Below are 15,455 nucleotides of genomic sequence, written 5' to 3'. Positions count from 1 at the left end.
CCTCTTACTCCACATGTTCTCTCTGACCACATCTACTGGTCCGGTTTCACAGATAGTGTGGACTCACTAAATGATATCTAGCTCACTAGCTCACACCAACAGGAAGGGAATGTTCTACAGGAAACTCAAAATGAGACTGCAAAACTGACCTCATCCGTGTGTGTGTGTGTGTGTGTGTGTGTGTGTGTGTGTGTGTTGCTGAAGATTGAACCCATGGGCATTATTCATCTGAGTTTTACCCTCAGCTCCTTTATATTTTATTTTTTTATTTTTTATTTTTTGGCAGTACTGGAGATGGAACCCAGGGGTATTCTGGGTTGACACCAAATTGACACCAATTGACACCCTCAGCTCTATTTTTTTTAATTATTCTTTATTTTGAAACAGGGTCTCTGAGTTGCAAAAGGCCTCACTAAGTAGTAGCTGAAGCTGTCCACGAACCATGATCCTCCTGTCTCAGCTTCTTAAATGCTGGGATTACAAGTGTGAGCCACCACACCCGGCTCCCCTTTTATTTTTTATTTTGAAGCAGTCTTGCTAAAGTGCTGATAGTCTCACTAAATTGTTGAGGCTGCCCTTGAACCTACGATCATCTCATTTCAGCTTCCCAAGTACTCAGATTACAGGCATGCACTGCCACCACACTCAGCTTCTGAATGTGTGTGTGTGTGTGTGTGTGTGTGTGTGTGTGTGTGTGTGTGAGAGAGAGAGAGGGAGAGAGAGAGAGAGAGAGAGAGAGAGAGAGAGAGACCGACCGAGAGCATTCATGTGTGGTACTAGGGATCAAATCAAACCCAGGGACATTCTACCTCTGAGCCATACTCCTCAACCCTATTTTATTCTTTTACTTTTGAAACAGGATTTCACTAAGTTGTAGAAGGCCTCACTAAGTTGCCAAGGCTAACTGAAAACCTGCAATTCTCTTGTCTTACCCTCCCAAGTACTGGGATTAAAGTATATGACACAATGCTCATTTCTTGTTTGTTTGTTTGTTTGTTTGTTTGTTTGCTTGGTCCTGGGAGTTAAATCCAGAAACATTCTATCTCTGACCTACACCCCCAGCCCTATTTTTTTTTTGAAACAAAGTCTCACTAAGTTGCTAAGGATGGTCATGATCCTGTGGTCATCTCAGCCTTCCAAGTACTTCGATTATAGGCATGCATCACCACACTGATAAGTAAAATAAAAAATTAAATGCGAGTAAAATAAAAATAAGTGAGTACGGCGGAGTGTGAAAAACACGAGAGAGGTCCGGTACACGTGGCATGTAAAGTTTTAATTGCACGGCTCTCCCGGGGATCAGGGCGAGGCACCGTGGGCCCGCGCGCCTGTCCGAAGCTAGAGGACGCGGGCTCTCCTTTTAAAGGCATGCATCTCGCGAGATGGGGGTTTACTCGCGGGAATGCCCAATTCTCGCGGGGGTTTCAGCCCCTCCCTTGCCCTGCAGAGGTCATGTGACACAAAGTCACATGAGTGCAGGACCCAACTTAACATTCCGGCCTTTTGATGGTAGGGATAATGGATGACGATTGGACCCTCTAGCTTCTTCCTGCTGTCAAGGGGCGTCGTCAGGGGCCCCAGGCCGGGAGGAGTCGGGAGTTCAGTCCCCCAGAAGGGGGTGCAGGTGGGTGCATAGCTGCAGTGCGAATTGGAGGTTACCCTGGACAGCTTAGTGATGTGCGCTTGAGGAGGCTTGAACAGGCAAGGGCTATTAAAGAAAAAAACAAATCATGAGATTGAGCAGGCGACCAAAAAGGAGACTGGCTTACTCAGTACCTGGAGAGCTACCCTGAGCTGGCAAAGAGGATGGAGGTTGAGGGATCCAGGAGCCGTCAGTCTTCAGTCAGGCTGAGTAGGGCCAGCGGCGGGGCCTGGTCTGGAAAGGTGCTCCCCCTGTGTTGAGGCACCTGGGGCTCACCCTTTTCCAAGGGCATTGTTCCAGTGGCCCTCCTGGCCACACGCCGAGCAGTCTGATTGGTAGGCGTGGCTTCGCCCCACTTGAGGCAGGCTCCTGGAGGTAGTTGTTGTTGCAGTCCTCCACACCTAGGTGGCGATCCAGAGGGCTGAGCCGCCACCGCCAGCTGAAGGGCAGCTACCAGGGATCTGCTTTTTGGCAAAGTCAAGAGTGTACGCTCCATCTCCGCCTGTTTCTCTCTGGAATTAAAACTTAGATGCCATGTTAAGGTTCTGTCAGCTGCGACGGACCTATACTCACAAAGAGCGCGTCCCGGGGCTGGTGTCTGGCAAGAATGGCAACGCAGACTCCTCACGGGCAGAGGGTGTCGCCCCAGCCCCGGCGTTTCCCACAGCACCTAGGGCGCGCCCACACGGGCCGCCCAGCAAAATTGCAGTCTGGCGCGGGCCAAGATGGCGACTGTGACATCACCAGGCAGTGACTACGCGCCATCACAAAATGGCAGCTGGTGGGAAAATAAATGGAAGCTGATGGGGGAGAGCATTTGGAAGGATACCAGACCGCTTATAAAAGTTCCTAACTATTCCTGGGCCACCGCAACCTATTTCCCAACTCGTATCAAGGCAGACAGGCTCTCAGGGCATCTGCTAGTATAAAGGTTCGACTCCCCATAATTGGTTCGCGGGCGGAAACGAAGAACAGGAAATGGGCGTCCCCGATTTCCCTGCTCAATCGTTCGGAAACAGAGGTTAAGAGATAGGGAAGAACGTCTTCATTCCTTCTCAAAACCGGAGGATGACCTGGTCATCCGCAGCGTGGTCCCAGTGGACCGGGGGACAATGGGTCACCAAGCGCTTGGATTTTTAGGTCCCAGTGGACCGGGAGACCCAAGTCCGGAACCCGCTAACCAAGGGAAGGAGGCAGTTTACCGGAGTGAAGTGTTGCCAGCCAGCGCTGGCTTCGACAGAAGCGCTGAGAAGCTGCTGGGAGCGTGGTGGAGCCGGGGCGCGTGGATGCCGGTGGCTGGTGTGGATGGCACTGGCGGCTGGCGCAGGTGGGATCAGTGGGGGTGCGCAGGCGGCATGGCTTGCCGGGCCCGCGGCGTGGAGACAAAATGGCTTCCAGGCACACGCCAGACGTTGAGGCTGGGCCCCGAGGAGCACCGCCAGTGAGCCTGGCTCGGGGCGGGTGGGGCAAACCGGCCAGAGGTCCCGGCGGTGACCGGAGAACCAAGCTGGAATGGTGCTTTAGGAGGTACAAGCAGCAGGCAGAGGTCCTGGCCCGCGCAGGCAGTTGGCAGGCAGAGCAAGTGCCAAGCTGCCTGGCTCGGGCCAGAAAGATGGCCGCTGACTCCTAGGATTGGTTAGGAGTGGAAAGTGGGAGGGATTAAAGATTGTGAGGCCTCCAGTGAGGCCATGAGGTGGGAGGGGTTAAAGATGGCGAGGCCTCCAGTGAGGCCATGAGGTGGGAGGGGTTAAGGATGGAGAGGCCTCCAGTGAGGCCATGAGGTGGGAGGGGTTAAGGATGGCGAGGCCTCCAGTGAGGCCATGAGGTGGGAGGGGTTAAGGATGGAGAGGCCTCCAGTGAGGCCATGAGGTGGGAGGGGTTAAGGATGGCGAGGCCTCCAGTGAGGCCATGAGGTGGGAGGGGTTAAGGATGGCGAGGCCTCCAGTGAGGCCATGAGGTGGGAGGGGTTAAGGATGGAGAGGTCTCCAGTGAGGCCATGAGGTGGGAGGGGTTAAGGATGGTGAGGCCTCCAGTGAGGCCATGAGGTGGGAGGGGTTAAAGATGGTGGGGCCAAGATGGTGGCCCCCCAGTGATTTCACGTGTCCAAGATGGCGGGCCAAAGCTGGCGACCCCCCCCCCCAGTAATTCCATGTGGCTGCTTACCGGAATGGCCAGGCCCAGGCAGCAGGGGTGGGCAGGCACAGGGTGAAGGGCGCCAGGGCGCGAGTCCGAGTGGAGGAACCAGCTGGAGCGCGGGCTGGACTTGGCGGGCTGGGGGCTGTTTAGCAGAGTGGCGGCCGCCTAGATGGAGGAGGCAGGCGGCCCCGGCAGGCGGGTCTAAGCAACGCCAGGCGCGGAGAAGACATAGGCGCACGGCGTGGCGCAGTCCGCGGGCGGCGCGGTCCCATTCCAGCGGCGGGCGGCGTGGGCAGGCGGGAACGGCGGTTTTAGGAGGTCCAAGCGGCAGGCAGAGGTCCTGGCCCGTGCAGGAGGTAGTCCACGCAGGCACGGGGCGGCAGCGGCGGCAGTGGTGGGAGCAACGCCTGCAAGCGGAGCGCTGGTGTGGGACCTCACAGTCGAGCTGCTGGCGGGTCGGAGAGTCCGGGGCTCAAAAAGAGAGTAAAAATAAAAAGAGAAAACAGAAAAAAAAAAAAAAAAAAAAAAAGGAAAAAAAATGGGGAGGGACCCAAGAGTTCTCCCGGTTCGGCACCAAATGATAAGTAAAATAAAAAATTAAATGCGAGTAAAATAAAAATAAGTGAGTACGGCGGAGTGTGAAAAACACGAGAGAGGTCCGGTACACGTGGCATGTAAAGTTTTAATGGCACGGCTCTCCCGGGGATCAGGGCGAGGCACCGTGGGCCCGCGCGCCTGTCCGAAGCTAGAGGACGCGGGCTCTCCTTTTAAAGGCATGCATCTCGCGAGATGGGGGTTTACTCGCGGGAATGCCCAATTCTCGCGGGGGTTTCAGCCCCTCCCTTGCCCTGCAGAGGTCATGTGACACAAAGTCACATGAGTGCAGGACCCAACTTAACACACACCAGCTCCTGATGTATTTTCTTTTTTCATTCCTGGCTGAAGTGAATGGGACCACCATATATTCAGTGTCCTGGGTCAGACCTCCTGGAGTCATCCATCATAGCAAGCTTGGTCTTTTCCTCTCATCTCTCACATCAATTCAACCTAGAAAATCCGTGTTTCTCAAATTAAGGTTAGCAGATGTACTGGGGGAAGAGAGTGGAATCTATGAATTCTTTAGGATAATTTTAAATTTTTTTGTTTTGTGTTCCTGTGACTTAGGAAAGTAATGTGAACATATTCTGTTTCATCCAAATGACTCTCTGAATCTCAGATTCTGCCACAGGATCTCAGGCCTGTATTTGCCTTGAGCTATGATTGCTACAGCATTAAGTGGAATTGCTTGGTCTTGGACTAATGAGTTGAGAAAATCTAAATGGTGCATTCCCATCATCCCATCAAGTGAAAACCAATGATTTCACAATGCATTGTATGCAGAAAGATCTAAGGGTTTTGTTTTGTTTTGTTTTTGGCAATAGAGATTGAACCCAGGGGTATTCTACCTCTGAGATATACCCCAGCCCTCCTCTCTCTCTCTCTCTCTCTCTCTCTCTCTCTCTCTCTCTCTCTCTCTCTGTGTGTGTGTGGTACTGAGGGTTGAACCTAGGAATGTTCTACCTCTGAGCTCTACCCCCCCCCCCATTTTATGTTTTATTTTGAAACAGGGTTTCACTAAATTGCTGAGGCTGGCCTCAAATCTATGATCCTTCAGTCTCAGCCTCACAAGTACTGGGATTACAGGTATGTGACACCACACCCAGCTTTTTTTTTTTTTAAAACAGGGTCTCACTTAAGTTGCTTAGGGCCTCGTGAAATTGCTGAAGCTGCTTGAGAACCTGGGATCCTCCTGTATCAGCCTCAAAAGTACTAGAATTACAGGCATGCACCTCCATGCCCACAAGAGTACAGGTGAGTCACCATATTTTACATGGTAGACATATGACCAATATCTGGGAACATATGAGGGAATGGATGGTGTGACATTAAGAAAAACTTCATCGAAAGTGTTTTCTAACTATGTCAAATAAAATGTCAAATACCCTATGCAAAAGTATTGACATAGATGTACCAGTATTGGGAATGGCCTAGGAAGATTTGAGAAAGCTATGATTATTAATATATTTCAAAAACTGGTTGAGGGGCAAATCTGTGCAAGGACTTGGTTTCTGCCTAAAAGCAGGCAACTATTCCAATGTATATTAACATTGCTAAAGGTAATTAACAAGGCAATAGGAGAGGAGAACTAGGCCTGTCTCTATCTAAAGACAGATCTTAGGAGAGGAGAACTAGGCCTTTATCTAAAGACAGATCCACATGATTGGATAAGCTAGCTAAGATGGTAGGAGGGGTTGACCTTCATGAAAGGAGACACCTTGCCACACCTTGTTGGAGGAGGTACCTTACAGGATAAGGGGAGGTACCTTACAGTAACATTCACTACATCAGAATTATGTAAACAAGCCGGGCGTGGTGGTGCACACTTGTAATCCCCCGCCCTTGGGAGGCAGAAACAGGAGGATCACGCAGGTTCGAAGCCAGCCACGCGCTGGCTTAAGAGACCCTGTTTCCAAATAAAAATGTAAAAATAGGTCTGGGAGTGTAGCCCGGAGGTAGAAGGGCTTCCAGAAACCCCAGTACCACCAAAAAAAAAAAAAAAGAAAGAAAAGAATTATGAAAACAAGATGGAGGTCATGGGTATAAAAATTCTGGTCCATGTGCTGTATCTTGGGAGTGGTGAGTTGGCCCGGGCCACCCTCCCACCTCATACCATTTTGGCATGGGGCTGTAACTATTTTCTGTATTTCTATTTTCTGTATTTCTATCTTTTTAATAAACTTCTTTAAATCTTCAGCAACTGTCCAAGCTATGCTTATTTATTCTTAGCTTAGGACAAGAACCCGCGGTTTTTCTGTTTTTGTTCGTTTTGGGTTTTGTTGTGGTTTGAGGGAAAGTGTGTCTGGGACCCTAGCAGGGGTCCCTGGGGAACAGTTTCCCCACAACCATATTCTGCAAAACTGTAACAATAGAGTACTTGATATTTTGACATTTTCTACATAGAGTAGAAAAGGGTTTTTTTGTTGGCTTTTTTGTTTTGTTTGCAGTACTGGGGATGGAACCCAGGGGCATTCTACCTCTGAACTACACCCTCCAGCCCTGTTTATTTATTTATTTATTTTATTTATTTATTTTTTTTATTGGTGCACTGTATTCATACATCATAGTAGGATACATACTTTTGTAGACATACATGCACACTTTTCCCAGTCAGCCCCCATCCAATCCCCACCCCATTCTCTCCCTATCCCTCCCTCCCATGCTTGGCTTAGTAGTTGACATCTAGTATTATGGCAATTTATCTAAAATTAAAAATGATAATCTCACATAACAGTTTCATTTGTCTGATACCAAGCTTTTGATGACTTAAAGATAACATTTCAATATTTCTTTTTGCTTTCTTTCTTACCAGAGAATATTTTTTTCTATTTTTTAGGTGAAACTATCATATATTTATATATTTATTTTTCAGAAAAAAATCTATCCTAATATGGAATATGGACTCTAGGTACCCAAAACGATCTTGAAAAAGAACAAAGCTAGCAGATATATATTTTCTGATTTCAAACCATATAAAGCTACAATAATTGAAACAGTGTAGTACTATTCTAAAGGCAGATATATAAACCATTGGAGTTAAATAAAAGCCTAGAGCTAAATTCTTCCCTATATTGTCAAGTTATTTTTGACAAGGTTTCCACAAACATTTGGTGGTGGAAATATTAATCTTTTAACTAAATATTGTTAAAAAATAATAATTACATGGAAAAGAATAAAATTGGACCCTTACCTAATCCCATATACAAATATTAACTCAAAATAGATAATAGACCTAAATATAAATCTTAAGACTATAAACTTTTAGGAGAAAATCTGGGTCATTAAACCTCACAACATTGAAATTGGCAGTGATTTCTTGGTTATGATTTCAATGGCACAGGCAACAGAGGAGTATACAAACTCCCTAAAAAATAAAAAAAAAAATATTGTATATCCAAAGACAATGTAAACAGAGTTAACAGTTACTAATAGAATGGGATAAAATATTTCCAATTGCTATATCTGAAGGTATATTAATATTCCAACTAGAAATCCTAAAAATTAACAACAATAAAGGCAAACAATACCCTTTAGAGATAGGTAAAAGACTAACATAAATAATGAATCTCCACAGATAACCAATCTTAGTTGTCTGTTGGATGGAAAATCTCGTTTCTCTAGTTCTGGAGTGTGTTACCTATTTCTTCTTTGTAGTTAATCTCTTTGAGTATTTTCTCGAGCGCTGGTTTTGAAGACATAAATTCCTTCAGTTTCTGTTTGTCATGGAAGCTTCTTATTTTTCCATCTAATTTGATAGAAAGTTTTGCTGGATAGGAAATTTTTGGCTGGAAGTTGTTTTCTTTCAGAATTGGGAATATGTTACTCCAAGCCCTTCTGGCTCTCATAACTTGGTTTGGGAAGTCTGGAGTGATTCTAATTGGTTTGCCTCTGAATGTCACTTGGCCCTTTACTTTTGTTGCCTTTAAGATTCTCTGCTTGGCTTCCACATTGGTCATTTTGACAATTATGTGGCGTGGGGATCCTCTTCTCCGATCCTGTCTAAAGGGAGTTCTATAAGTTTCCTGGAACTTTGTATCAACCTCTTGCTCTATGTTTGGAAAATTTTCTGCTATTACTTCCTTGAAGAGATTGTTGATCCCTTTGGTTTCACTTTCTTTTCCCTCCTCTATTCCAATTATTCTTAGGTTAGCTCTCTTAAAATGTGCCCATATTTCTTCAATGTCAGATTCCTGCTGTCGGATATTTTTTTCTAGATTAGAAACTATGAGTTCATTTTTGGATTGCTCATCTTCTAAGAGCGAGATTCTGTTCTCCATGTGTTCTAATCGGTTGTTTGTGCTTTGAATTGAGGCCTTTACTTCATTAATTGCATCCTTTATCTCTTTTTGGCTCTCTCTGAGTTCTTTTCGAAGCACCTCTATTATTTCTACAGTTATTTTCCTGATTTGATCTTCTAGAAATCTCTGATTTTCTGTTTTATCGGGTTCTGATGTTGTGGGGTTGTGGGCATTAATTGCTCCAGTATTATTTCTCTTTCCCATGATTCGGATGTTTGTGCCTTCTCTGGGTTCTTCCCTTGGGTCACTATGACTTCCCTTAAGGTGTTCTGGATCTCGAGTCAGTAGTATCTCAGACCCCACTACTCCTTTACTGGGTTGTATCACAGAGTCTCCGACCCAGAGAGTCGATAGAGGCTGCTTTAGACTGTGGGGGGTGCCAGGTTGCACGTTCTCCTATGGTGTGATATATCTGCCACCGCCCCTCCCCCACTGGGTCAAGTCCCAGGGAGTACAGTACTGGGATTTCTCCTCTGTGGCCCGCAGTTTGACTCACTGTTCTTGAGTACGCAGATGTAGCTGTACTGGCCTCGCTGAATTCGCTGCTGCTGCCGCTGGTAACAATATGGCGCCGCTGCTACGCCCTCGGCTGCGGGGCTGGCGTTTTTCTTCTTGATTTTGATTTCTACTCTGAATCCCTGCAGCGTGTGCTGAGCTCGGCCACTGGGAGCTTTAGATGCTCTCTGCGCGGAGAAATCCCGCCTAGCTGTTCCGCAGTGGCTCACCTCGGCTTGCTGTAGCCGTCCCGTGAATTCGCCGCTGCTGCCGGCAGTATGGCACTGCTGCCGCGTCTGCCGCGTCCTCGGGCGCGAGGCCGGTGTATCTCCTCTGTGTCTCTGTTCTCAGTCCGCTTTCTCTCTGGAGCCTGGTGATTTTTTGTTTCACTGGTGATGGTGTTTTCTGGCTATGAAAGGCGCTGAATTTGTGGTAATGAAGATTTGTTGTTAGCGGGGCTCTTAAGCCCCGCTTTTCTCGGTCGCCATCTTCCCAGAAGTCCTGTTTATTTTTTATTCTTTGTTTTGAAACAGGGTCTCACTGAGTTGCAAAGGGCCTTACTAAGTAGTAGCTGAGGCTGTCTGTGAACTGTGATCCTCCTGTCTCAGCCTCCAAATGCTGGGATTACAAGCGTGCGCCACGACGCCCGGCTCTAGAGTAGAAAAGCTTAATTTCCAAATCCTACCTTTTCTTGCCTAGCAAGTAAGCCAAGCATGGTGGCACATGTCTGTCATCCCAATATTTGAGAGGTTGAAAAAGGCAGATCTCATGAAGAGTCATCTCAAGTGAGGATTAGGACACAAAACAAAGTTGGATAGGAAATGAATGGCTAAGCTACAAACAGAGATCTGTTTCTCCCAGGGTCCCAGTGTGGAGCTCCGATGAACTGAAAGATTCTAAATTTGAACTTGGAACCAGGCGTGGTGGCGCACGCTTGTAATCCCAGCACTCAGGAGGCTGAGACCAGAGGATTGCGGTTCGTGGGCAGCCTCAGCTACTTAGTGAGGCCCTCTGCAACTTAGTGAGACCCGGTTTCAAAATAAAGAATAAAAGGCCAGTCAAGGTGGCACACACTTATAATCCCCGCACTTGGGAGGCGGAAACAGGAGGATTGCGCAGGTTCGAACCCAGCCATGCTGGCTTCAGAGACCCTGTTTCCAAATAAAAATATAAAATAGGTCTGGGAGTGTAGCCCGGAGGTAGACGGGCTTCCAGGAACCCCAGTACCACCAAAACAAAACAAAACAAAATAAAGAATAAAAAAAAAAAAAAATAGGGCAGGGGGTATAACTCGGAGGTCAAATGCCCCTGGGTTCCATCCCCAGACCCGCAATAAATAAATAAAATGAAAATAATAAACTTGGCCCTTCAGGTATTATCAACATATATTTGCCAAATGGGAGCAGAGAGTTTATCATTAGACAGTTTTAAACAGGTAGGCATAGATACCTGGGGCTCCTTTTGTACTGTTGTCCCAGGTTCCACACACGCGCCTCCCCTCACCACCTTCTCCTTCAGCCTCAGCTGACCTGGCTAGACACAGCCTGGAACACAACCAAAGGAAGGGGCGGGGGTCTCTGCTGATGTAGCCACTAGAGTTGCCTCCAGGAAGGATCAGAGAGGTAAATAGAAGCTAGCTGGCATACCAGCCCACCTACGCCCTCATTTTCCTGAATTCTCAGTGTGTGCCTCTATTGTGCTAGAAACAGTTCTTTACAGCAAGTCTTTTGTTTGTATAGATGCTGACTTTTTTCATATATGGTAAATTGTTAAATGTAACTAGATGATTTCTTGATGATAGAAATCATTTGAAAATCCTCTTTGGGATTCTGTTCAGATTCTTGTATAGCGATATATATAAACAGATCGCAGCAAATGTAACTTTTTTTATACATTGGGATGAAACCGAGGGGTATTTTTCCTCCATGCTACAACCCCAGTCTTGCTAAATTTCTGAGGATCTCACTAAATTGCTGATGCAGGCCTCAAATCTGCCATCCTCCTATGTCAGCTACTAAGTACTAGGATTATAGGCATGTGCCACCACACATGGCAGTAAATAGAATTGAATAGACTGGCTATGGTTGCCATTTAAAATAAGTGAATTAAATACAATTAATAGGCCAGGTGTGGTGGCACACGCTGGTAATCCACGTGCTTGGGAGGCTCAGACAGGAGGATCGCATGGGTTCGAAGCCAGCCTCAGCTACTTAGTGAGGCTCTCAGCAACTTAGTGAGACCCTGTTTCCAAATAAAAAAATATAAAAATAGGTCTGGGAGTATAGCCCGGAGGCAGAAAGCCTCTGGGTTCCACTCCCAGTACCACCAAAAATAAATACATACATACATACATACATACAATTAATAAAATATATCAAGCCGGGCATGGTGGTGCATCTCTGTAATCCCAGTACTTTGGAAGCTGACACAGGAGGGTCGAAGGTTCCAGGATACCCGCAGCAATTTAGCAAGACTCTGAGCAATCTAGCAAGAGAGACTGTCTCAAAAACAAAAAATAAAAAGGTTGGGGGTGTAGATCAGACATACAATGCCTCTGGGTTCAATCTCCAGTGCCACAAAAGAAATTAATACAACTTTATGCCTGCCAAGAGCAGTATTATCTTATTTATAAGAAAACATGCAGCCATCAAATGAATCATAAATATTCTAACTTGTTTTCCCTAGCACATATAGCCTCTAATTACAACATATAACATCAGGAGTTCTGAATGCACACTGATTGCCCTCTTCAGTTTCCTCTCAACCTAGTTATGTATGTATCCAGTAAGCAAATAGTTGGGAGAAAATATACACAAGCTTGAACTCTGTGCAGTTTTCCTTGGGACTAAAGATAGCATGTTTTATAGTCGCATGGCAACAGTGAGCTACTGAGATGGCACGTGGGGGAGGAAATAACTCAGCCCAAGTTCAAGTGAATTTTGTTAGGAATAATTGGAAATAGAAAAGTGGAAAATGAGCCGGGCGTGGTGGCGCACACTTGTGACCTCAGCATTCGGGAGGCTGAGACAGGAGGACCGTGGTTCACGGACAACCTCAGCTACTTAGGCCCTCTGCAACTCAGTAAGACCCTGGTTTTTTTGTTTTGGTTTTGGTTTTTTGTTGTACTGGGGGTGGAACCCAGGGGCTTTTCTACCTCCAGGCTATCCTCCCAGACCTATTTTATACTTTATTTGGAAACAGGGTCTCACTAAGTTGCTGAGAGCCTCACTAGGTAGCTGAGGCTGGCTTCGAACCTGTGCGATCCTCCTGTCTCAGCCTGCCAAGTGCTGGGATTACAAGCGTGCGCCACCATGCCTGGCCAGAGAGACCCTGTTTCAAAAATAAAGAATAAAAAATAGAGCTGGGCGTGGTGGCTCACGCTTGTAATCTCCGCGGTTGGGAGGCTGAGACAGGAGGATCGCACAGGTTCGAAGCCAGCCTCGGCTACTTAGTGAGGCTTTCAGCAACTTAGTGAGACCCTGTTTCCAAATAAAATATACAAAAAGGTCTGGGAGTATAGCCCAGAGGTAGAAAGCCTCTGGGTTCCACCCCCAGTACCACCAAAAAATAAAAATAAAAATAAAATAAATAAAATAAAATAAAATAATAAAAAATAGGGCTGGGGGGCCGGGCATGGTGGCACATGCTTGTAATCCCTGCACTTGGGAGGCTGAGACAGGAGGATCGCGCAGGTTCGAAGCCAGGCTCGCTGTTTCCAAATAAAATATAAAATAGGTCTGGGAGTGTAGCCCGGAGGTAAAAGGGTTCCATCCTGAGTACCACCAAAAATAATAATAATAATAGGGCTGGGGGTGTAGCTCAGAGGTAGAATGCCCCTGGGTTCCATCCCAGGTGCACACACACACACACACACACACACACAAATTGTTTTTTGTTTTTGTTTTTGTTTTTTGTTGTACTGGGGGTAGAACCCAGGGGCTTTTCTACCTCCTACAAAGTGTGTGTGTGTGTGTGTGTGTGTGTGTGTGTGTGTGTGTGTGTATGGTTTTGTTTGTTTCTGTGGTGCTAGGGATTAAACCCATAGGGATTCGACCTCCAAACTACACCCCAGCCTTATTGTTTTTACATTTTATGCTGAAATAGGGTCTTGCTAGGTTAAGAGTCTCACTACTCACCGAGGCTGTCCTTGAACCTGTGATCCTCCTGTCTCTTGAGGCCTCCCACATACCGGGATTACAGGCATGCACCACCACACCTGGCTAGTATGTTTATTACGTACATACTGTGTGTTTGGCTTAGTGCTCAGTGTGTTACAGACTTACACATGTACACTTGGGGAAACACTCTGGCATGAGGTGCAAACGACTCTACATCTCCAAGGTTATGGGAAATAAAACATTAAAGAGGCAAGAATAAATGTAAGCAGTAAGCTAATTTATTTATTTGTTATGGTACTGGGGATTGAACAAGGGAATTCTACCTCCAAATTATACCCCCAGCTATATTTTATTTTCAACTTGAAAAAGAGTCTTGTTAGGTTGTTAAGAGTCTCACTATACTTCTGAGGCTGTCCTCGAACTTGCAGTCCTCCTGTTTTAGCCTCCCAAGTACTGGGATTACAAGCATGTGCTACCATGCCTGGCATAGTAAACTAATTTAACATAAGTTCTCCTACTGTAACATAAATATATAAAAGCTGCGTGAGGTTTGAAAAGCAGACACATTCAAAAAGTCACACATTTTAGTGGGATGTGGTAGTGCATACCTGTAATCCTAATACTTGGGAGGCTGAAACAGGAGGATCACAGGTTCAAAGCCAGCCTCAGCAATTTAGCAAGGCTCTCAACAATTTAGTGAAACTCTGTTTCCAAATACCAAATAAAACAGGCCTGGGGGTATAGCCCCCAGAATGCCTCTGGGTTCAATCTCTAGTGCCGGAGCCAGCTGGCAAAAGTACGGGTTCTGAAGAGAGGTGTGAGGATGAAGAATTTATCTCTAAGAATTCGATTCTCAGAATATTTAATTTATTTTAACATGGGGGAGCCACCAACCTACTATCTCTACTGGCCAACCCCTGTTCTTGGGTCAGTATTTCCAACTGGTTGATGACTACGCCTGCATCAGTCTTCTCTATTACGCCGACCCTGGGCTTGTTTTTCCAGAGGTATTTATACAGTCGCAGGTCAATCAATATCCTCGTGCTACCACCACCAGAATACAATAAAGACCAAATCCAAAGCACATATATTACAGATAGGTTAATCAGTACCTTTGTGCCATCACCATCTGCTCTCCCCAAACCTTGTTGACTCTGGGAGAAGGACAGTCAGCTGAGTCAGAGATATTAATTTAGGGGAAAGCCTTAATAGCTCCCTACAGTTCCCCCTTTTTTATTATATTCAAAGAATACTGTGCCTGTCTTAGGTTGTTTCCTTCATGTATCAAGGATTACCCGTCTTTGGATAATACAGAGCTAAGCTGTATATCCTGTCTTAGGTTTCCTTGTCCCAAGGAAATCTTACCTGTCATTGACTACCAGCCTCTTAAATGGGGGTTTCCTTCAAAGGTAAATTGTGCACTTCTGCTGAAAAAATGTTCTCACTTTGTCCTGAGACCACACTTTGTCCCAAGTCTCTAATAAACAAGGTATTGGGAGTTTCATGTAACATAGGTATTTCAGCAAGACATTTTCTCCAATTAACATTTTCTCCAATTAACAATTTTTACATGTTGAATCAGTTTTACAGAGTAAACAAGTTATTAGTGGGCTAACATTTTTATTTCCTTTCCCTGGGTAACCAGGGCCCCACAAGACCAAACCTTCAATAGCAGTTACTACCTGTCTGTAATACCACGGGTGTCAGCTGCAGACATCCCATCTTCTTGACATACCCAGAAAAACATAAGAGCAACCAGTTCTTTGTCCAAAATAACCAAAAGTACCAATTCTTTGTCCAAAATAGTTACTATCAGTCTTTGTACTATCAATTCTCTGTCCAAAATAATCTTGACATTTTTACCAGTTCTTTGTCCAGTATAACCAAAAGTTTCCGCAATGGGTGTAAAATTTAAAGCAAGAAGTCCAGCAATCATGAGTTGTTACTGAAGACAATGATCTTCCCAAACAGCTGAATGAAGTATGGGATGATCTGGAATGTAAGTCCATGTTTCAGTCATCAGCATCAATCTGAGAGTCTTCTATTCTTGCTTGATCCATATGTCGCACAAGCCGCTCAGGTATCCACTGTGCATTATCTTCATCCTGTGAAAAAACATAAACACGCCCTCTTCCCCATATTAGAACAGGGTCAGGACCTTTCCAAATT

The sequence above is a fragment of the Muscardinus avellanarius genome (genome assembly GCF_963383645.1).
Source record: "Muscardinus avellanarius genome assembly, chromosome: 3".
Classification (NCBI taxonomy): domain Eukaryota; kingdom Metazoa; phylum Chordata; class Mammalia; order Rodentia; family Gliridae; genus Muscardinus; species Muscardinus avellanarius.
The sequence above is the reverse complement of the archived record's forward strand: the minus strand, read 5'-3'. Positions refer to the sequence as shown.